The 25,005-nt window shown below is 27.0% G+C and overlaps 1 protein-coding gene across 1 annotated transcript in view; it reads left to right on the top strand.

Moving 5' to 3' along the window:
• The first annotated feature begins 6,992 nt into the window (after positions 1-6,992).
• The window catches only part of LOC126735118 (protein bric-a-brac 1-like), a 56,987-nt gene continuing 38,974 nt past the window's right edge, over positions 6,993-25,005 (top strand). The window contains exon 1 of the mRNA XM_050439048.1: positions 6,993-7,051. The gene's annotated coding sequence lies outside the window, so the exon portion shown is untranslated. The remainder of the gene's footprint in view (positions 7,052-25,005) is intronic.

Here is a 25,005-nt window from a genome sequence, read left to right as displayed (position 1 = left end):
CTTAATCTTTGTTCGAAAAATGTGTGGTTTGAGTTTGAATTTTCTCTGTTTTCATCTATTCACATCCCTTTCACTTATGAGATTTATAATTTCCATACTAATTCACTTCTTAACTTAAAATTTTTCTAATGGAAAATGCTTCTATGGTGTTCCAAGGTGTATTAAGAATATCGTACTGTAATTGATTTGAGTTATCGGCAATTTTGTAATTAATAATGCGAGTCGTCTGCGTGCATTTTTTAAATTAATTTTAATTTAAACAGTCACTAATAAATTAATTAATTATTCCAGGCATTTGAGGCATAATTTTAATAAAAGTGCCTGAAATGGCAGAAAAATTTATAATTCAACATCCTGGAATTGTAAAATAATTTTAACTTAAATGTTAACTATAAATAAATTAATTAATTAGTCCAGGCACTTGTGGCATAATTTTAAAGTGCCTGAAATAGTAAGTATTAAAATTATTTTGACTTAAACGTCATTAATAATTTAATTAATTATTCCAGCCAGTTAAGGTATAATTTTAATTAAAGTGCAAAAAAACCTATAGTTTAACAGTCTGGAAATGGAAAATAAGTTTAACTTAAACGTTAACTATAAATTAATTAATTATTCCGGGCAGTTGAGGCATAATTTTAATAAAAGTGCCTGAAATGGCCAAAAAATCTATAGTACAACATCCTAAAATTGTAAAATAACTTTTACTTAAACGTTGACTATAAATAAATTAATTAATTAGTCCAGGCACTTGAGGCATAATTTTAAAAGTGCCTGAAATAGTAAGTATTAAAATTATTTTGACTTAAACGTCATTAATAATTTAATTAATTATTCCAGCCAGTTAAGGTATAATTTTAATTAAAGTGCAAAAAAACCTATAGTTCAACAGCCTGGAATTGTAAAATAACTTTAACTTAAACGTTACCTATAAATTATTTAATTAAGTAGTCCAGGAATTTGAAGCAGAATTTTAATTAAAGTGCCTGAAATGGCAAAAAAAACTATAGTTCAACAGCCTGGAATTGTAAAATAACTTTAGCTGAAACGTTAACTAGAAATAAATTAATTAATTAGTTCTGGCATTTGAGGCATAACTTTAATTACAGTACTTGAAATGGCAAAAAAAATCTATAGTTCAACAGCCTGGAATTGTAAAATAACTTTAACTTGAACGTTAACTATAAATAAATTAATTAATTGATTAGTCCAGGTATTTGAGGCATAATTTTAATTAAAATGTCTGAAATAGTAAGTTGTAAAATTATTTTGACTTAAACGTCATTAATAAATTTATTAATTATTCCAGGCAGTTGAGGCATAATTTCAATAGAAATGCCTGAAATGGCAAAAAATCTATAGTTCAACAGCCTGGAATTGTAAAATAACTGTAACTTAAACGTTAGTTATAAATAAATTAATTAATTAGTCCAGGCATTTGAGGCATAAGTTTAATTAAAGTGTCTGAAATAGTAAGTTGTCAAATTATTTTGATTTAAAAGTCATTAATTAATTAATTAATTAATTAATTATCCAGGCAGTTGAGGCGGAATTTTAATAAAAGTGCCCGAAATAGTAAGTATTAAATTTATTTTGACTTAAACGTTATTAATAATTTAATTAATTATTCCAGCCAGTTGAGGTATAATTTTAATTAAAGTGCCTCAAATGGCAACAAAAACTATAATTCAACAGCCTGAAATTGTAAAATAACTTAAGCTGAAACGTTAACTAGACATAAATTAATTAATTAGTTCTGGCATTTGAGGTATAACTTTATTTAAAGTACCTGTAATGGCAAAAAAATCTATAGTTCAACATCCTAAAATTATAAAATAACTTTAACTTAAACGTTAACTATAAATTAATTAATTAATTAGTTCAGGCATTTTACGCGTAATTTATAACTAAAGTGCCTGAAATACTAATTTGTAAAATTATTTTGACTTAAACGCCATTAATAAATTAAATAATTATTCCAGGCAGTTGAGGCGTAATTTTAATTAAAGGACCTGGAATTGTAAAATAACTCTAGCTGAAACGTTAATTTTAAATTAATTAATTAATAGGCCAGGTATTTGAGGCATAATTTTAATTAAAGTGCCTGAAAGGTAAGTTGTCAAATTATTTTGTCTTAAACGTCATTAATAAATTAATTAATTATTCCAGGCAGTTGAGGCATAATTTTAATTAAAAGTACCTGAAATAGTAAATTGTAAAATTATTTTAACTTAAACATAATTAATAAATTAATTAATTATTCCAGGAATTTGAAGCAGAATTTTAATTAAAGTGCCTGAAATGGCAAAAAAATCTATAGTTCCACAGCCTGGAATTGTAAAATAACTTTATCTTAAACTTTAACTATAAATTAATTAATTAAGTAGTCCAGGCATTTAGCGCATAATTTTAATTAAAGCTCGACTACCTGAAATTGTAAAATAATTTAAATTTAAACGGTATTAATAAATAAATTAATTTTATTATTGTAAGCATTTGAAACTGCCTAAAATAAAAAAATATATTAATCTAAATAAATAAATAAAATTATTCCGTACAGTATGATTTATTTATTGCCATCGTTTCGTATTCGCATTTGACCATTTTCAAAGATTAAAAAAGCAAGCAGCTTTGGTCAGGAGGAATTAATTAATTAGTCATAGCCATCCAAGTTCTAGTTAATTAATAAAGCAATAAGTTATTTTAGGCAACTAAGGAATAATTTTAATAAAAAGTGTATGAAATTTTGAAAAAATTTATAGTTTAAATGAGTTATAATTAAAGAGTTCAGAATTATACATAAATTAATTAGTTCAGGCATTTGAGACATAATTTTAATTAAAGTGCCTGAAATAATAAGTTGTAAAATTATTTTGACTTAAACGCCATTAATTAATTAATTAATTATTTCAGGCAGTTGAGGCGGAATTTTAATAAAAGTGCCTGAAATGGCAAAAAAATCTATAGTTCAACAGCCTGGAATTGTAAAATAACTTTAACTTAAACGTTAACTATAAATTAATTAATTAAGTAGTCCAGGAATTTGAGGCATAATTTTAATTAAAGTGCCTGAAATAGTAAGTTGTAAATTATTTTGACTTAAACGTCATTAATAATTTAATTAATTATTCCAGGCAGTTGAAGCATAATTTTAAGAAAAGTGCCTGAAATGGCACAAAAATTTATAGTTCAACATCTTGGAATTATAAAATAACTTTAATTTAAACGTTAACTATAAATTAATTAATTAATTAGTCGAGGCATTTGAGGCATAATTTAAATAAAAGTCCCTTAAATGGCAAAAAAATCTATATTTCAATATCCTGGAATAGTAAAATAACTTTAACTTAAACGTGAACTATAAATTAATTAATTAATTAATTAGTCCAGACTTTTGAGGCATAATTTTAATTAAAGTAACTGAAATAGTAAGTTGTAAAATTATTTTGACTTAAACGTCATTAATAAATTCATTAATTATTCCAGGCATTTGAGGCATAATTTTAAATAAAGTGCCTGAAATAGCAAAAAAAATCTATAGTTCAACAGCCTGGAATTGTAAAATAACTTTAGCTGAAACATTAACTACAAATAAATTAATTAATTAGTCCAGGCACTTGAGGCATAATTTTAATTAAAGTGCCTGAAATGGCAGAAACATCTATAGTTCAACAACCTGGAATTGTAAAATAACTTTAGCTGAGAGGTTAACTAGAAATAAATTAATTAATTAGTTCTGGCATTTGAGGCATAATTTTAATTAAAGTGTCTGAAATAGTAAGTTTTAAAATTATTTTGACTTAAACGTCATTAATAAATTTATTAATTATTTCAGGCAGTTGAGGCATAATTTCAATAGAAATGCCTGAAATGGCAAAAAAATCTATAGTTCAACAGCCTGAAGTTGTAAAATAACTTTAACTTAAACGTTATCTGTAAATAAATAAATTAATTAGTCCAGGCACTTGAGGCATAATTTTAATTAAAGTGCCTGAAATGGCAAAAAAATCTATAGTTCAACAGCCTGGAATTGTAAAATAACTTTAACTTAAACGTTAACTATAAATAAATTAATTAATTATTCCAGGCAGTTGAGGCATAATTTTAATTAAAGTGCCTGAAATAGTAAGTTGTAAAATTATTTTGACTTAAACGTCATTAATAAATTAATTAATTAGTCCAGGCATTTGAGACATAATTTTAATTAAAGTACCTGAAATTGTAAGTTGTAAAATTATGTTGACTTAAACGTCATTAATAAATTAGTTAATTATTCCAGGCAGTTGAGGCATAATTTTAATAAAAGTGCCTGAAATGGCAGAAAAATCTACTGTTCAACATCCTGGAATTGTAAAATAACTCTAGCTGAAAGGTTATTTTTAAATTAATTAATTAATTAGTCCAGGCATTTGAGGCATAATTTTAATTAAAGTGCCTGAAATAGTATATTGTAAAATTATTTTGACTTAAACGTCATTAATAAATTCAGTAATTATTCCGGGCAGTTAAAGCGGAATTTTAATAAAAGTGCCTGGAATTGTAAAATAACTCTAGCTGAAACGTTAATTTTAAATTAATTAATTAATAAGCCAGTCATTTTAGACATAATTTTAATTAAAGTGCCTGAAATAGTAAGTTGTAAAATCAATTTGACTTAAACGCCATTAATAAATTAATTAATTATTCCAGGAATTTGAAGCAGAATTTTAATTAAAGTGCCTGAAATGGCAAAAAAATATATTAATCTGAATAAATAAATAAATAAAGTTATTCCGTACAGTATGATTTATTTTATTTTGCCCTCGTTTCGTATTCGCATTGGACCATCTTCAAACATTAAAAAAGCAAGCAGCTTTGGTCAGGAGATATTAATTAATTAGCCATCCAAGTTCTAGTTAATTAATAAAGCAATGAGTTATTACAAGCAGTTAAAGGATAATTTTAATTAAAAAAGAATACAATTTTGAAAAAATCTTCGGTTTAAATTAATTTTAATTAAAGAGTTCACAATCATAAAGAAATTAATTAGTTCAGGCAATAGAGGCACATTTCAATTAAACTGTCTGAAATAGTAAGTTGTAAAATTATTTTAACTTAAACCTCAATAATCAATTATTCCAGGCAGTAGAGGCATAATTTTAATTAAAGCTCGACTACCTGAAATTGTAAAATAATTTAAATTTAAACGTCATTAATAAATTAATTAATTTTAATATTGTAAGCATTTGAAAGTGCCTGAAATTTAAAAAAAAAATTAATATAAATAAAATGATTCCATACAGTTTGATAATGATATACAGGTCTTTTAAGTTTCATATGTAAATTTGGAGTTGTTATATTTATATTTATAGATGAAGAATATTAACAATATTGATAATTAAATGTGTCTGGAAAAACGATAAATCAAATATGCTATAACTATCTGAAATTCAACTTCAAATGCGTGGAATAAGATTTCTACTAAAAAACTGGAATTTTTGAATCCTGAACTTCAGACATCTTATAAATGAAATCTTGATATAAAAAAAATGTGGAAGAACTTCCTGGAAGGTTTCTCAATGTATCAAAATAACTGGAACTAATGCCTGGAAGAAATAAAAAATTACTTTAATTGATTGGATAAAAAACAACTTTACTCCTTTACATAGTAGCCTAAAAAAAATTAAAGATGCTTTAATGCTTTTAAAAAAATACTCTTATTATACGGAAAAAATTAAATATTACATCGGTCTCCTAGGTAAACGTAAATTCGTCAATTTCCATAGAAGGAACTTGTAGCTACTACTGTTAAATGAAAAATTACTTGCTTCAAGTATCCAGAAAAATGTAAAATGATTTCAAATGCCTGGAAGAAATTCAAAATTACTTCAATTGCCTGAAAACAAAAATGGTTTAACTGAAATAAGGTTTTTTAATAGAAATCTGACTTAGAACAAATTAATTTAATTGCCTAAAAAAATTAGAACTTCCTGGAATAAAAAAAAATTCCTCTTAATGTTTTCATCGTATTATCCATAAGTTTTTTAAGGTATTAGGTCAAAAACAAAAACAGAAAAATTCCAACAAAAAATTTTCAATATTTTTCAAACATTTTAAAAATAATTAATTAGACTGTTCCCAAATTAATTTTAGCAAAAAGACAATTAATTAAGGAAGAAAAACTGTTGCAAAATTTAGTAATTTTGACCCAAACAATTAAAATCGGATTTTTCTTATAGATTTTTATATGTATAAGCAATATAAGGGAAAAAAAAACTGTTGAAACTCTAAATTTTAAATTTTTTTGACAAGGTTCCTCAAAATCACAAGTTTTAGTATGAAAAATAATTTATTAAAAAAATATATTTAATTTGAGAAACTTCAAAAAATCAAATAAAAATTACTATCTATTTAAACGCATATTTCTAGATCTTTTAGAATGCAATTACCTTATATTTAGATTATTTATACCAATAAGTTGACTCCTTCTGTAGGTACCCAATAAGCAAAAAAGAGACAAAGACATTCCGAATCTTAGAAAACGAGAAACACATAAACATTATGTTATTCATTCACTTTTGGTCTACTTTATTCTATCGTTATTTGTGACTTTAGATATAGACTCTTTTAGATCTACTTCATTTGGAATAATTCAAGTTTTGTGAATATAAAGAATTTTTCATTTTACTCAAAGTTTTCCGGGTCATAATCAAACACTGATACTCCCCCATCTCTACTTAATGGGGGTAATTTTAAATTTAATACTCGAACAACTCTTTATGACCAAAAAGGGGGGAAATAAACGAAAAATTGCGAATTAAGATACACAACATCGACGAGAGTAATTTCGATACCGGGGCGAACGTAGTAATATTGTGGTCTTATGCATCTACATAATCGAATATAACATTAGCGGTAACGGTATACGATAAAACGCTATCGATATCTAATAAAGTTTTATATTGTTAAAAGTGTTTTAATAAATTTATTTATTTATTTTTTCTCTATTTACAGGCCAAGTTGTTGGAATCTTCTCACGCTTGGCTCGGGGCCTCCACGTCATCGATAGCCGGTAAGTGTTAAAAATTATTAAATTTATTGCTTAATACACACATAAATACACACACACAGACAGTGACATGTAAATAAAACTATTAAAAACCCATAAAAAAAGCTCTAAGTGCCTCGATTATGGTGAAAAAATGCATATATGTTAATATAATATACACCTTGTATATTATAGTATTTTTCGCATTAAGAGTGAAATACTTCAGTCTAATAGTTTTGGAGATAGAAGCGTTTAAAAAATTGTAATTTTTTTCGCTTTTAGAAGTAATAGAGCCTACTCTTCTCACTTTCAATACTTCCATCCAGTAGTTTCTGACTTAGGAAATTAAGAAAAATTCAATCGGAATAAAGTGTTTTTTTAATAACTCTCTTAATTTTCCACGGATTTTGATGAAAATTGGATCATAAGAGAGAGTTTTTAATTTAAAATAAAAAATGTATCTATAGAAATTTTTATTAATCCAGTAGTTTCTGACTTAGAAGAAGATTAAGAAAAATTCAACGGTAATAAAATGTTTTCTTAATAACTCTCTTAATTTTCTATGGATTTATATGAAAATTGAATCATAAGAGGGAGTTTTTTATTCCAAACAAAAAATGTATCTATAGACATTTTCATTATTCCAGTTGTTTCTGAGTTAGAAGGTGATTAAGAAAAATTATCCGGAGGTATACTATTTTCCTCATAACTCTCTTAATCTTCCATGGATTTTCATGAAAATTGGATCATAAGAGAAAGTTTTTAATTTAGAATAAAAAATGTAACTATAGAAATTTTCATTACTCCAATTGTTTCTGAATTAGAAGGTAATTAAGGAAAATTATCCGGAAGTTTACCATTTTCCTCATAACTCTCTTAATCGTCCATGGATTTTCATGAAAATTGGATCATAAGAGAAAGTTTTTAATTCAGAATAAAAAATGTATCTATAGAAATGTTTATTTATCCAGTAGTTTCTGACTTAGAAGGAGATTAAAAAAAATGCAATGGGCATAAAGTGTTTTTTTAATAACTGTCTTAATTTTCCACGGATTTTGATGAAAATTGAATCATTAGAGAGAGTTTTTAATTTAGAATAAAAAATGTATCTATAGAAATTTTCATTACTCCAATTGTTTCTGAATTAGAAGGTAATTAAGGAAAATTATCCGGAAGTTTACTATTTTCCTCATAACTCTCTTAATCTTTCACGGATTTTCTTGAAAATTGGATCATAAGAGAGACTTTTTAATTCCAAATAAAAAATGTATTTATAGAAATTTTTATTAATCCAGTAGTTTCTGACTTAGAAGGAGATTAAGAAAAATTCAACGGGAATAAAATGTTTTCTTAATAACTAATAATAATAATGTATTTATTTAGCTTGAGCTACAAAGGTAATACATAATATATAGATAATACGAGTATAATACATATTTGAAAAAAAAAACTTAAAAATTTAAATCAATAAAAATAAAAAAAATTGCAAATAATTTGAAAAAAAAGTTGAAAAAAAGTGTGTGCTTGTACAAAATGGCATACATATACAAAAAATACAAAAAATCTCATATACAGAAAATTTATAAATAAAATTTAAGCCTAAAATAAAATAGCAAAAATAAAACAAAATACGAGTTAAAATTGTAAAATAAAAATAAAATAAATACACATATAAACTACAATTACATAAATAAAAGTAAAACGAATGATAAAACAAAGTATGTACAAATAAAACTTAGAGAAAAAGTATAAATAAAACACGAGTCTAAAATAAAACAAAGTACGAGTTTGAATAACTCTCTTAATTTTCCACGGATTTTCATGAAAATTGGATCATAAGAGGGAGTTTTTAATTCCAAACAAAAAATGTATCTATAAAAATTTTCATTATTCCAGTTGTTTCTAAGTTAGAAGGTAATTAAGAAAAATTATCTGGAGGTATACTATTTTCCTCATAACTCTCTTAATCTTTCACGGATTTTCATGAAAATTAGATCATAAGAAAGACTTTTTAATTCAGAACAAAAAATGTATCTATAGAAATTTTTATTAATCCAGTAGTTTCTGACTTAGAAGGAAATTAAAGAAAATTCAATGGGCATAAAGTGTTTTTTTAATAACTCTCTTAATTTTCCACGGATTTTCATGAAAATTGGATCATAAGAGAAAGTTTTTAATTTAGAACAAAAAATGTATCTATAGAAATTTTCATTATTCTAGTTGTTTCTGAATTAGAAGTTAATTAAGAAGAATTATCCGGAGGTATACTATTTACCTCATAACTCTCTTAATCTTCCACGGATTTTCATGAAAATTAGATCATAAGAAAGACTTTTTAATTCAGAACAAAAAATGTATCTATATAAATTTTTATTAATCCAGTAGTTTCTGACTTAGAAGCAGATTAAGAAAAATGCAACGGGAATAAAGTGTTTTCTTAATAACTCTCTTAATTTTCCACGGATTTTCATGAAAATTGGATCATAAGAAAGTATTTTTAATTTAGAACAAAAAATGTATCTATAGAAATTTTCATTATTCCAGTTGGTTTTGAATTAGAAGGTAATTAAGAAAAATTATCCGGAGGTATACTATTTTCCTAATAACTCTCTTAATCATGGATTTTCATGAAAATTGGATCATAAGAGAGTAAAAATTAAAGAATAAAGTGTTTTCTTTATAACTCTCTTAATTTTCCACGGATTTTCATGAAACTTGAACCATAAGAGAGAGTTTTTAATTTAGAACAAAAAACGTATCTATAGAAATTTTCATTATTCCAGTAGTTTCTGAATTAGAAGGTAATTAAGAAAAATTATCCGGAGGTATACTATTTTCCTCATAACTCTCTTAATCTTTCACGGATTTTCATGAAAATTGAATCATAAGAGAGAGTTTTTAATTCCAAACAAAAAATGTATCTATAACATTTTTTATTAATCCAGTAGTTTCTGACTTAGAAGGAGATTAAGAAAAATTCAACGGAAATAAAGTGTTTTCTTTATAGCTTGCTTAATTTTTCACGAATTTTCATGAAAATTAGATCATAAGAGAAAGTTTTTAATTTAGAACAAAAAATGTATCTATAGAAATTTTCATTATTCTAGTTGTTTCTGAATTAGAAGTTAATTAAGAAAAATTATCCGGAGGTATACTATTTTCCTAATAACTCTCTTAATCATGGATTTTCATGAAAATTGGATCATAAGAGAGTAAAAATTAAAGAATTAAGTATTTTCTTTATAACTCTCTTAATTTTCCACGGATTTTCATGAAACTTGAACCATAAGAGAGAGTTTTTAATTTAGAACAAAAAACGTATCTATAGAAATTTTCATTACTCCAATTGTTTCTGAATTAGAAGGTAATTAAGGAAAATTATCCGGAAGTTTACTATTTTCCTCATAACTCTCTTAATCTTCCATGGATTTTCATGAAAATTGGATCATAAGAGAAAGTTTTTAATTCAGAATAAAAAATGTATCTATAGAAATGTTTATTTATCCAGTAGTTTCTGACTTAGAAGGAGATTAAAAAAAATGCAATGGGCATAAATGTTTTTTTAATAACTGTCTTAATTTTCCACGGATTTTGATGAAAATTGAATCATTAGAGAGAGTTTTTAATTTAGAATAAAAAATGTATCTATAGAAATTTTCATTACTCCAATTGTTTCTAAATTAGAAGGTAATTAAGGAAAATTATCCGGAAGTTTACTATTTTCCTCATAACTCTCTTAATCTTTCACGGATTTTCTTGAAAATTGGATCATAAGAGAGACTTTTTAATTCCAAATAAAAAATGTATTTATAGAAATTTTTATTAATCCAGTAGTTTCTGACTTAGAAGGAGATTAAGAAAAATTCAACGGGAATAAAATGTTTTCTTAATAACTAATAATAATAATGTATTTATTTAGCTTGAGCTACAAAGGTAATACATAATATATAGATAATACGAGTATAATACATATTTGAAAAAAAAAACTTAAAAATTTAAATCAATAAAAATATAAAAAAATTGCAAATAATTTGAAAAAAAAGTTGAAAAAAAGTGTGTGCTTGTACAAAATGGCATACATATACAAAAAATACAAAAAATCTCATATACAGAAAATTTATAAATAAAATTTAAGCCTAAAATAAAATAGCAAAAATAAAACAAAATACGAGTTAAAATTGTAAAATAAAAATAAAATAAATACACATATAAACTACAATTACATAAATAAAGGTAAAACGAATGATAAAACAAAGTATGTACAAATAAAACTTACAGAAAAAGTATAAATAAAACACGAGTCTAAAATAAAACAAAGTACGAGTTTGAATAACTCTCTTAATTTTCCACGGATTTTCATGAAAATTGGATCATAAGAGGGAGTTTTTAATTCCAAACAAAAAATGTATCTATAAAAATTTTCATTATTCCAGTTGTTTCTAAGTTAGAAGGTAATTAAGAAAAATTATCTGGAGGTATACTATTTTCCTCATAACTCTCTTAATCTTCCATGAATTTTCATGAAAATTAAATCATAAGAAAGACTTTTTAATTCAGAACAAAAAATGTATCTATATAAATTTGTATTAATCCAGTAGTTTCTGACTTAGAAGGAGATTAAGAAAAATGCAACGGGAATAAAGTGTTTTCTTAATAACTCTCTTAATTTTCCACGGATTTTCATGAAAATTGGATCATAAGAAAGTATTTTTAATTTAGAACAAAAAATGTATCTATAGAAATTTTCATTATTCCAGTTGGTTTTGAATTAGAAGGTAATTAAGAAAAATTATCCGGAGGTATACTATTTTCCTAATAACTCTCTTAATCATGGATTTTCATGAAAATTGGATCATAAGAGAGTAAAAATTAAAGAATTAAGTGTTTTCTTTATAACTCTCTTAATTTTCCACGGATTTTCATGAAACTTGAACCATAAGAGAGAGTTTTTAATTTAGAACAAAAAACGTATCTATATAAATTTTCATTATTCCAGTAGTTTCTGAATTAGAAGGTAATTAAGAAAAATTATCCGGAGGTATACTATTTTCCTCATAACTCTCTTAATCTTTCACGGATTTTCATGAAAATTGGATCATAAGAGAGAGTTTTTAATTCCAAACAAAAAATGTATCTATATATTTTTTTAATAATCCAGTAGTTTCTAACTTAGAAGGAGATTAAGAAAAATTCAATGGTAATAAAGTATTTTCCTTATAACTCGCATAATTTTCCACCGATTTTCATAGAAATTGGGTGATAATACAAAATTTTCAATTCCAAACAAATAACGTGTCTATCAAATTTTTTGTTGTTCTGATAGTTTCCTAATTAAAAAATAATTAAAGAAACTTTTTCGATAAAGTTTTTAAAAAAGTTTAATAAAGTATTTTGGCCATAAGTCCCGTAATTTCTTACCGATTTTTATGAAAATTATGTCATAGTAAAGGAATTTTAATTCCAAACAAATAATGCATCTACAAAAATTTCCATTAATTCAATAGTTTTTACGTAAAAACAACTAGTAAATTAATCAATTTTTTTGGGTACTATTTTGAAAAACAATTATTTTTCAGAAGAATTTATTACTGGTAGAATGTTAGGGGTGGGCGGGGGGTTAAGGATAATATTATTAAAAAACACAAGCAAAATTAATGAATTAAAGGCCTATAGTCTTGGCCCTATAGTCTCCGAAAGTTAAAAAAAGAGGCAATTTTCATATGATTATATCTCAAAAACTTGTGGAGCAAAGTGTGCTTCTGACCCCTCTAATTTATTGTTATTTCACGTATAATCTAAAAATTCAATAATATACCAAATATTTAATAATATTAGAATTTTTATATTAAAAATAATTTATTCCTTGTATATTAAAATAAAATTTTTTGGATTCTACTAATTGGATTGATTTCATGGAAGTGTTTCAAAAATTGTATTTTCTTCATTTTTTTTTTTTTTTGGAACATCACTGGGCAAAAATAGCCATAACTCAGCTAATTATTAACCGATTTTAATAAAATTTGACTTAAAATTAAGCTTTTTTAATTCTCAAACAAAACGATATCTATAATGATTTTCGTGAAATTAATAGTTTTTCAGTTATTAAACTTTTAATTTTTTTTGGAGAAAAATAAATAGCTGCATAGCTAACTTTGACAAAAAAGGCTATAACTCAGTTAATTATGAACCGATTTTAATAAAGTTTAGCTTAAAATTGTTTTTTTTTTTAATTTTTAAGCAAAAAGGTATTTACAACAATTTTCGTAAAATTTATACTTTTTGAGTTACCAAGCTTTCAATTTTTTTCCAGTTTTCCAGAAAAATTGATAGCCTTGTACAAAAACGCTGATAACTCAGTTAATTATTAAAGGATTTTAATAAAATTTATCTTAAAATTAAACTTTTTTAATTCTAAAGCAAAAAGGTACCTACAATAATTTTCGTAAAATTAGTACTTTTTGAGTTAAAAAACTTTTAGTTTTTTTTTTTTTGGCAAAAATAGACAGTTACATGATTAACCTGCACAAAAGCGCCCATAACACGAATAATTATTAACCGATTTCAATAAAATTTAGATCAAAATTAAACTGCTTTAATTCTCAATCAAAAAAGTACTCACAATCATTTTTGTAAAATTAATATTTTTTGAGTTAAAAAACTTTTAATTTTTTGGGACAAAAATAGACAGCTACATTATTAACCTGCACAAAAGCGCCCATAACTCGATTAATTATTAACCCATTTCAATAAAATTCACCTGTTTTAATTCGCAAGCAAAGAGGTACTAACTAGAAGTTTATTTCGAATATTTAAAAATTGTTAGATTTGGCAGATTTGACAATTGGTCGGACTGATTCGGCCTCAGACTTGGGCCGCTGCAGACGTCGAATAATACCGCCATTGTTAAAAAAAAAAACAAAAGAAAAAAGTGCGGTTTTGATTATTTTATTTCAATTTAAGCTCAAAGGTGGTACAAATAAAAGACGCCGGCCCCACGGCCCAACATTATATTTATAATAATTACGAATCCTCCGCTGTATGCGCCGCAGTGGGTCTTACCGTAATTATTATTTCTTATATTTCTCTGACCGTTCGCAATCGTATATTTAATGGAATAAATGTGGAATATTTTTCAGTGGCGTAGCACCGAGGATTTTTTAAGAATTTTTTTACGTAAAATTTTGTAAATGGGTGGGTCTTAATCGGCGGGAAGCCTGTTATATTACGGGTACACCCTATATGTTATTGCATTTTCGGATTCTACGTGAAATTTTAAGAAATTTGATGGGTCACTCGGCATAGTTTGGAAGAGTGGTTTTCGAGATATACACAAATGAAAATCGGCTGTTTCTTAGTTTTGCCATGTAATAGAGAAGCAAGAATTTATTATAAACAGGTACTATATCAGCTTTTGTTCGTTAATATGGAAAAATTACAGTTTTTAGTATTATTAAAAAAAAAATCAAAATGGCGGGCACCTGACAAATTAAAAAAAAAATGACGTTTGAAGTTGAAATTTATCTCAGTAGATAGGTCTTAAAAAGTTAAAATAGAAAAGTGAAAACCGTTTCCTTCTAAGTACAATAGCCTTGGCGTTATAATTCTTGAAAGTCATACCAAGGTCACTTTTCAACTGTTCATATCTCAGAAACTGTTTGACCAAAGTATGGCATGTGACCCCTCAAAATTCTTGAAATTTTATATAGAATTAGAAAATGTAAAAAAAAATGGATTATATATTACTCTAAAAAGGCAAAATGGCAATCACCTGTGAATAATCAAAATTTTTAACATTTGAAATTTATGTCACTTAGTTGTTGTTAAAAAGTTAAATTAGGAAAGTGAAAACCGTTTCCTTTGAAGTACAAAAGCCTTGACGTTATAATTCTTGAAAGTCAAACCAAGGTCAATTTTCAACTGGTTATATCTCAGAAACCATTTGACCAAAGTATGGCATGTGACCCCTCAAAATTCTTGGAATTTTATGTAGAATTCAAAAATGTAAAAAGAAATGAATTATATGTTACTTTAAAAAGACAAAATAGCAGTCACCTGTAAATAATCAAAATTTTTAACACTTGAAATTTATGTCACTAAGCTGTTGTTAAAAAGTAAAGATAGGAAAGTGAAAACCGTTTCCTTCTAAGTACAATAGCCTTGGCGTTATAATTCTTGAAAGTCATACCAACGTCACCCTTCAACTGTTTATATCTCAGAAACTGTTTGACCAAAGTATGGCATGTGACCCCTCAAATTTCTTGCAATTTTATATAGAATTCAAAAATGTAAAAAGAAATGGATTATATATTACTCTAAAAAGACAAAATGGCAGTCACCTGTAAATAATCAAAATTTTTAACACTTGAAATTTATGTCACTAAGCTGTTGTTAAAAAGTAAAGATAGGAAAGTGAAAACCGTTTCCTTCTAAGTACAATAGCCTTGGCGTTATAATTCTTGAAAGTCATACCAAGGTCACCTTTCAACTGTTTATATCTCAGAAACTGTTTGACCAAAGTATGGCATGTGACCCCTCAAAATTCTTGAAATTTTATATAGAATTAGAAAATGTAAAAAAAAATGGATTATATATTACTCTAAAAAGACAAAATGGCAGTCACCTGTAAATAATCAAAATTTTTAACACTTGAAATTTATGTCACTAAGCTGTTGTTAAAAAGTAAAGATAGGAAAGTGAAAACCGTTTCCTTCTAAGTACAATAGCCTTGGCGTTATAATTCTTGAAAGTCATACCAACGTCACCCTTCAACTGTTTATATCTCAGAAACTGTTTGACCAAAGTATGGCATGTGACCCCTCAAATTTCTTGCAATTTTATATAGAATTCAAAAATGTAAAAAGAAATGGATTATATATTACTCTAAAAAGACAAAATGGCAGTCACCTGTAAATAATCAAAATTTTTAACACTTGAAATTTATGTCACTAAGCTGTTGTTAAAAAGTAAAGATAGGAAAGTGAAAACCGTTTCCTTCTAAGTACAATAGCCTTGGCGTTATAATTCTTGAAAGTCATACCAAGGTCACCTTTCAACTGTTTATATCTCAGAAACTGTTTGACCAAAGTATGGCATGTGACCCCTCAAAATTCTTGAAATTTTATATAGAATTAGAAAATGTAAAAAAAAATGGATTATATATTACTCTAAAAAGACAAAATGGCAGTCACCTGTAAATAATCAAAATTTTTAACACTTGAAATTTATGTCACTAAGCTGTTGTTAAAAAGTAAAGATAGGAAAGTGAAAACCGTTTCCTTCTAAGTACAATAGCCTTGGCGTTATAATTCTTGAAAGTCATACCAAGGTCACTTTTCAACTGTTTATATCTCAGAAACTGTTTGACCAAAGTATGGCATGTGACCCCTCAAAATTCTTGGAATTTTATATAGAATTCAAAAATGTAAAAAGAAATGGATTATATCTAATAAGATAAAATGGCAGTCACCTGTGAATAATCAAAATTTTTAACACTTGAAATTTATATCACTAAGCTGTTGTTAAAAAGTAAAGATAGGAAAGTGAAAACCGTTTCCTTCTAAGTACAATAGCCTTGGCGTTATAATTCTTGAAAGTCATACCAAGGTCACTTTTCAACTGTTTATATCTCAGAAACTGTTTGACCAAAGTATGGCATGTGACCCCTCAAAATTCTTGGAATTTTATATAGAATTCAAAAATGTAAAAAGAAATGGATTATATCTAATAAGATAAAATGGCAGTCACCTGTGAATAATCAAAATTTTTAACACTTGAAATTTATGTCACTAAGCTGTTGTTAAAAAGTAAAGATAGGAAAGTGAAAACCGTTTCCTTCTAAGTACAATAGCCTTGGCGTTATAATTCTTGAAAGTCATACCAAGGTCACTTTTCAACTGTTTATATCTCAGAAACTGTTTGATCAAAGTATGGCATGTGACCCCTCAAAATTCTTGGAATTTTATATAGAATTCAAAAATGTAAAAAGAAATGGATTATATATTACTCTAAAAAGACAAAATAGCAGTCACCTGTAAATAATCAAAATTTTTAACACGTGAAATTTATGTCACTAAGCTGTTGTTAAAAAGTAAAGATAGGAAAGTGAAAACCGTTTTCTTCTAAGTACAATAGCCTTGGCGTTATAATTCTTGAAAGTCATATCAAGGTCACTTTTCAACTGTTTATATCTCAGAAACTGTTTGACCGAAGTATGGCATGTGACCCCTCAAAATTCTTGGAATTTTATGTAGAATTCAAAAATGTAAAAAGAAATGGATTATATATTACTCTAAAAAGACGAAATGGCAGTCACCTGTAAATAATTAACATTTTTAACACTTGAAATTTATGTCACTAAGCTGTTGTTAAAAAGTAAAGATAGGAAAGTGAGAACCGTTTCCTTCTAAGTACAATAGCCTTGGCGTTATAATTCTTGAAAGTCATACCAAGGTCACTTTTCAACTGGTTATATCTCAGAAACTATTTGAGCAAAGTATAGCATGTGACCCCTCAAAATTCTTGGAATTTTATATAGAATTAGAAAATGTAAAAAGAAATGGATTATATATTACTCTAAAAAGACAAAATGGCAGTCACCTGTAAATAATCAAAATTTTTAACACTTGAAATTTATGTCACTAAGCTGTTGTTAAAAAGTAAAGATAGGAAAGTGAAAACCGTTTCCTTCTAAGTACAATAGCCTTGGCGTTATAATTCTTGAAAGTCATATCAAGGTCACTTTTCAACTGTTTATATCTCAGAAACTGTTTGACCGAAGTATGGCATGTGACCCCTCAAAATTCTTGGAATTTTATGTAGAATTCAAAAATGTAAAAAGAAATGGATTATATATTACTCTAAAAAGACAAAATGGCAGTCACCTGTAAATAATCAAAATTTTTAACACTTGAAATTTATGTCACTAAGCTGTTGTTAAAAAGTAAAGATAGGAAAGTGAAAACCGTTTTCTTCTAAGTACAATAGCCTTGGCGTTATAATTCTTGAAAGTCATACCAAGGTCACCTTTCAACTGTTTATATCTCAGAAACTGTTTGACCAAAGTATGGCATGTGACCCCTCAAAATTCTTGGAATTTTATATAGAATTAGAAAATGTAAAAAGAAATGGATTATATATTACTCTAAAAAGACAAAATGGCAGTCACCTGTAAATAATCAAAATTTTTAACACTTGAAATATATGTCACTAAGCTGTTGTTAAAAAGTAAAGATAGGAAAGTGAAAACCGTTTCCTTCTAAGTACAATAGCCTTGGCGTTATAATTCTTGAAAGTCATACCAAGGTCACTTTTCAACTGTTCATATCTCAGAAACTGTTTGACCAAAGTATGGCATGTGACCCCTCAAAATTCTTGGAATTTTATATAGAATTCAAAAATGTTAAAAGAAATGGATTATATATTACTCTAAAAAGACAAAATAGCAGTCACCTGTAAATAATCAAAATTTTTAACACTTGAAATTTATGTCACTAAGCTGTTGTTAAAAAGTAAAGATAGGAAAGTGAAAACCGTTTTCTTCTAAGTACAATAGCCTTGGCGTTATAATTCTTGAAAGTCATACCAAGGTCACCTTTCAACTGTTTATATCTCAGAAACTGTTTGACCAAAGTATGGCATGTGACCCCTCAAAATTCTTGGAATTTTATATAGAATTCAAAAATGTAAAAAGCAATGCATTATATATTACTCTAAAAAGACAAAATGGCAGTCACCTGTGAATAATCAAAATTTTTAACACTTGAAATTTATGTCACTAAGCTGTTGTTAAAAAGTAAAGATAGGAAAGTGAAAACCGTTTTCTTCTAAGTACAATAGCCTTGGCGTTATAATTCTTGAAAGTCATACCAAGGTCACTTTTCAACTGTTCATATCTCAGAAACTGTTTGACCAAAGTATGGCATGTGACCCCTCAAAATTCTTGAAATTTTATATAGAATTTAAAAATGTAAAAAAAAATTGAGTGTACATTAGTACAAAATGACAGTCATCTGTGAATTATCAAAATTTTTAAAAAAATTTTAAAATTTATGTCAGTAAGTTGTTGTTAAAAAGTAAAGATAGGAAAGTGAAAACCGTTTTCTTCTAAGTACAATAACCTTGGCGTTATAATTCTTGAAAGTCATACCAAGGTCACTTTTCAACTGTTCATATCTCAGAAACTATTCGACCAAGTATGGCATGTGACCCCTCAAAATTCTTAGAATTTTATATAGAATCCAAATATGTAATAACATACGAGGTCTCCTATTTAAAATAACGAAGTTAACACACTAGAACATTACTTCAAAAAATAACTCATGATTCTTCTTGACTGGTACGCCACTGGAATTTAAAAAAAAAAACGTTATTTCGTATCGCCAAACCGAAAGAAAATTAAATATTTTTAGGGACGAATCTCCGATGCGTATCATTAAAACCCCCCCGGGTTCAAAATTTGACGTTAAAGTATGCGATGTCATCTGTTTCTTTCTCGTTTTATTATGATTCGTTTCGGGTGTGTTTTATGTATGTATATAAATATAAGCCAGGGCCGTGCCTGGAATTAAAGTGGCAAAACTTCTAAAGTAAGATAAATAGTAAAATAACACCGAAAATGGGAAAACAACAAAGCGAGGCGACATGTTATTTCAATAAGCGCTAAACGCGACACATACAAAGCCATAATTTTCCAAGTTATTTTTAAGAAAAGTTCGTTTCGTTCGGTCGTAAACGTTATTTATATATCAGTCGCCTTGTATATTTATATTTTGCTTAAAAATCCTTTCCAAGAAGGAGATATGAATTATACTGAGGTAGTATTGATATATTGTGGTATTTTTTGGATTGTACGTGAAATTTTAAGAAGTTTGCGGGGTCACATGCCATACTTTGGCCAAATAGTTTTCGAGATATAAGCATTTGAATATGTTTCACCCAAAAAAATTAAAAATTGGTTAGCTCAAAAAGTATGAATTTTATAGAAATTATTGTAAGTACCTTTTTGCTGGAGAATTAAAACAGTTTAATTTTAAGGTAAATTTTATTAGAATCGGTTAATAATTAACTGAGTTATGGTCATTTTTGCCCAGGTTTGCCTATATAGAATAAAAAAAACAATAATTTCTTCGCGTCATCAGAGAAAATTACTGTCTGCTGTTAAAAATCTGTAAATAGGTTCTTCAATTAATTTCATTAAATACGTTTTCAAGATTTTTTTGAAGAATATATAGAGTGTAGAGAAAAAAATTATTTTTAAGAAAATAATATATTTTTTTTAAATTGAGAAAATTGCAATAACTTAAAAGCCAGTGAATCTATAGCCTTCAAAACTTGTATATTGATTCTCTAATTAATTTTATCAGACACCTATTTCAGACTTTTTTGAAAAATATACAGGGTTTAGAGAAAAAAAATATTTTTTCCTTAAAACAATAGGAGGATAAAAAGAAATGGAGTCGAATAGTAGATATCGAATAAATTTTGAACTGGTTATACATATATAATTATACATATATAGGTCTATTATACATATTTATTTAGTTAAATAGTATATAAATCCGTTCGGCTTGACGTTGGCTCGGCTGGACGTTCTAAAAGTTTAAAACTCTATATCTCAAGAAGTAAATGTCATATTTCTGTCAAATTTTCAGCATAATCTTTAGAATTTCCTTTGCCCGGTACTAATCTGAGCCCAACCCAAATATTTTAATCGCTTATGATAAATCGTCGTCGAGATAAAATGTGCCGTAATAAGCCCCGAGCATATTTACTTTAATACAGATTTAAAGGTTTATAACTCTTCTTAATTACTATAGTTTAAACAATTTCGAGATATATACAAATATTGCCAAATCACTTGGTAAACGTCGGGCCGACAGTAGAGGTGTAAAACTACGCTATTTATATTATATTTATTATTTATTTATATTAGCCGAGATATAAACAGACGTTATACGAGGAATTTTATGGGCCCAAGTCAAGGATACGAACTTTTTATATTTTGACGCAATAAAGATAAAATTAAAAAAATCTTAAATGATTAATCAAAATTAAAGATAAATACCCGATATCCACGAGGGGGGCAGGGCCCACCAACCGTGAAAAGCAGTTTGTGTTAATTACAACACGCATACGTACAACATACTTCCAAAGTAAATAAATGCATATTATATGGATGACGAACGAAAAACTTGTGTTATTATTACAATCGTAAATAATAAAAGTAATAAATTGAGTGTCATAATATTATCCGCATAAATCCTTTATTCCGTAAATTATTTTATATATTGCAAACGTTTATAATAAACAATTTCGTGCATCAAAAGTGCCGACTTTATATGGTTAAATACATTGGGTGATGACACTGTAGTTGTAACGTCATAAACTGATAGATCAAGTGACAGATGAGAGAACAAAAAGAGTTGCCAGCATGGAATCATTTGACTAACTATGACTATTAAATTAGTCATTAGATATTGGAAAATATCGAAATAATTCCTAGTTCAAAGGTCCTGCTTATTAACCTGAAACTTTGGCAACGCTTGAAACATCATGTCGTAAATGAGGCAGTAAGAATAAGGAGTATAAGTAATATGTATTGCATCCAATGGATTTGATAGCACAGATACTTTTTCTTTTAAATAAAACAATTTTCCTAGATATTTAACTTAGAATGATAACTCTTTTCTAGGTAATTTTGCCCCAAAAACCGATAAGTGAAGTTAAAATTTTGACCGTATTCTCAAAAGCCCCACTTGTTTTTAAATAGTTACAATAACGTAGTCGACTAGTTGGCTCTGAGTGATCACTGTCAATTTTTTTGCCCAATACAACTCTGTACTTTTAATTCAGGTTTTTGGGAACTTTCCCTTTTTGACACATAACAATGAAAAGTTGTCTAGAATCAAGAAAAACTGAAATTTTTTAAAAAGTTAATGACTTATCTTAAAAAACTGAATTTTCAGTTATTTGCGATGAAAAAAATGGCACAACTACTGCAATTTTCATAGCGATACGTCTTGCTTTCGAGATTTAAAATAGGGTTTTTCCACGTTTTACTCGAAAAGCTTAAAGTTAGATGAGAAAGTATAGATACAAAAACTATAGATTTTTTATTATCTACAATTTTTTTAAAAAGCATTTTTTTCTCAGTCAATTATTTTCTGCAAAAAAAACGTTTTTCAATAATCCTACCTTTACCCCCCCACCCACCCCACATACCTTACCAGTAAGGAATTGTTTTTAAAAATCTTCTTTTTTTCCAAAATAATACGCATACTGATTTGGTCGTTATTATTTAATCTAATAACACAGTTTGTTTATTTAAATTTGATATAATTATATATAGGGATATTAATAAATATTTAATACAAAAACAGTGCTATTAGATTGTGTATTATGGACGAAAAACGGTGATTTTTCAAAAGAATTTCTAACTGGATAAATGTTTGGGGTGGGTGGGGGGGGTAAGGGTTTTGTTGATGAAAAACAATGTTTTTGCAGAAAATATATATTCAACATTTAATTTAATAACAGTATTTATTTAAATTTCATATAATTTTATATATAAATATTTAGTATAAAAACAGTGTTATTAGAATGGATAATATGGACAAAAAACACTGATTTTTTAGAAGAATTTCATCAAATATTTGAGTTGTATTAATCGATTTTAAAAACTAGATATGTAAATCCCGTGTCAATTTTTGTAAATGCCGAATGTTCTCCCTTCTTTAAACAGAATCGTATATGATATACGTACAGTTTAATAAATATACCTTGACCATATACGGTAGATAAATAATATACCAAAACCAAAAATTTACTAAAAAATCGTTGAATAAATTTATTTTTACCGATAATAATGCATGATGTGTTGCTTGGGTTATATATAACCATAGAACATTAAATATAACCTAAAGGTCGATTATCAGAGAGGAACTAATTACTATGGTTTTTTATTCAGGGTTGCACTCAAGTGCCTGAAAAAATTAATATTTTATTTCGTCCAGGCATTTCAAGCCCATTTTTATGCTTTGAAAGTTATCATTGCTTTATTAGAAATATTTCCGGGCATCCTACCCTCTAATCGAACAAACGTATATAAGTTCCTTAGAATTTCGCTATTTTTTACTCCAAATTTTATTTAACTGCCTGAAAGAATAATCTCTTATTTCTTCCAGGCATTTTATATGTATTACAGGCTGTTATTGGTTTAATCGAGTATTTCCAGGCATCCTACCGACTGCTCCAACAACATTTATACACATTTATTGGGATTTCATTGTTTTTTATTCAGGGTTTCACTCAAATGCCTGGAAAAGTTAATATTTTATTTCATCCAGGCATGTTAAACCAATTTTTATGCCTTGAAAGCTAATATAGATACAAAAACTATAGATTTTTTGTCAAGTATAATTTTCTTAAAAAGTATTTTTTCTCAGGCAATTATTTTCTGCAAAAACACGTTTTTCATTAACCCTACCCTTACCCCCCCACCCACCCCACACAACTTACCAGTAAAAAATTGTTTTCAAAAATCATTTTTTTTCCAAAATAATACGCATACTGATTTGGTCGTTATTATCTAATCTAATAACACAGTTTGTTTATGTAAATTTGATATATGTAATTATATAAATGTATATTAATAAAATTTAATACAGAAACAGTGCTATTAGATTGGGTATTATGGACAAAAAAGGGTGATTTTTCAAAAGAATTTCTAACTGGACAAATGATTGGGGTGGGTGGGGGCCTAAGGGTTTTGTTGATGAAAATCAAAGTTTTTGCAGAAAATATATATTCAATATTTAAATTAATAACAATATTTATTTAAATTTGATATAATTTTATATATAAATATTTAGTATAAAAACAGTGTTATTAGAATGGATAATATGGACAAAAAACAGTGATTTTTCAGAATAATATCATCAAATACTTGAGTTGTATTAATCGAGTTTAAAAACTAGATATGTAAATGCCGAATGTTCTCCCTTTTGTAAACAGAATCATATATGATACACGTACATTCTACAGTTTAATAAATATAACTTGACCATATACGGTTAATAAATATACCAAAACCAAAAATTTACTAAAAAATCATTGAATAAATGTATATTTACCGATAATAATACATGATGTGTTGCTTGAGTTATATATAACCATAGAACATTAAATATAACCTAAAGGTCGATTATCAGAGAGGAACTAATTACTATAGGAAGATCAAATTTCTAGGTCTCTAGGTCTAAATTTTCTAATCTCTCATTCTAGGAATGTCGCGGTAAGAGTCAGTAAAAATAATTATTAAATTAATTATTTTTTACTACAGACTTAACACAACTGCGTGGAGTAATAATTTCTTAGTCCTTCCAGCTATTTTAAGACATTTATTTATTGTCATTGCTCTAATCAAATATTTCCAGGCATCCTACCGACTGCTCCACAAAACTTACACAAATTCACTGTTTTTAATTCACGCTTTCACTCAACTGCCTGGAATAGTATTTTATTTTATTTGGTCCAGGCATTTTAAGCCTTAAAGGTCATCATTGCTTTGTTCCAAATACTTCCGCACATCCTACACAATCAAACTAATCAACAAAACTGATACAAATTCCTTAGAGTTTCTTAATTCCAGATTTTACTCAACTGCCTGAAAGAATAATCTCGTATTTCTTCCAGGCATTTTATATGTATTACAGGCTGTCATTGGTTTAATCGAGTACTTCCAGGCATCCCACCGACTGCTCCAACAACATTTATACACATTTATTGGGATTTCATTGTTTTTTATTCAGGGTTGCACTTAAGTACATGAAAGAATTATTATTTTATTTTCATCTGGGACTATTTACTTTCTTCTAAACGTATCCAGTAAAATACTGGATACGTTTTTAACCTTAAAAATGTCAGAAAGCAGAAGAGGTACGAGTTTCTAGATTGTCGCATTGAGTTCAGAAAAATGATAA

This window comes from Anthonomus grandis, chromosome 4 (genome assembly GCF_022605725.1).
Source record: "Anthonomus grandis grandis chromosome 4, icAntGran1.3, whole genome shotgun sequence".
NCBI lineage: Eukaryota > Metazoa > Arthropoda > Insecta > Coleoptera > Curculionidae > Anthonomus > Anthonomus grandis.
This window is presented reverse-complemented; position numbering and strand designations above follow the sequence as displayed.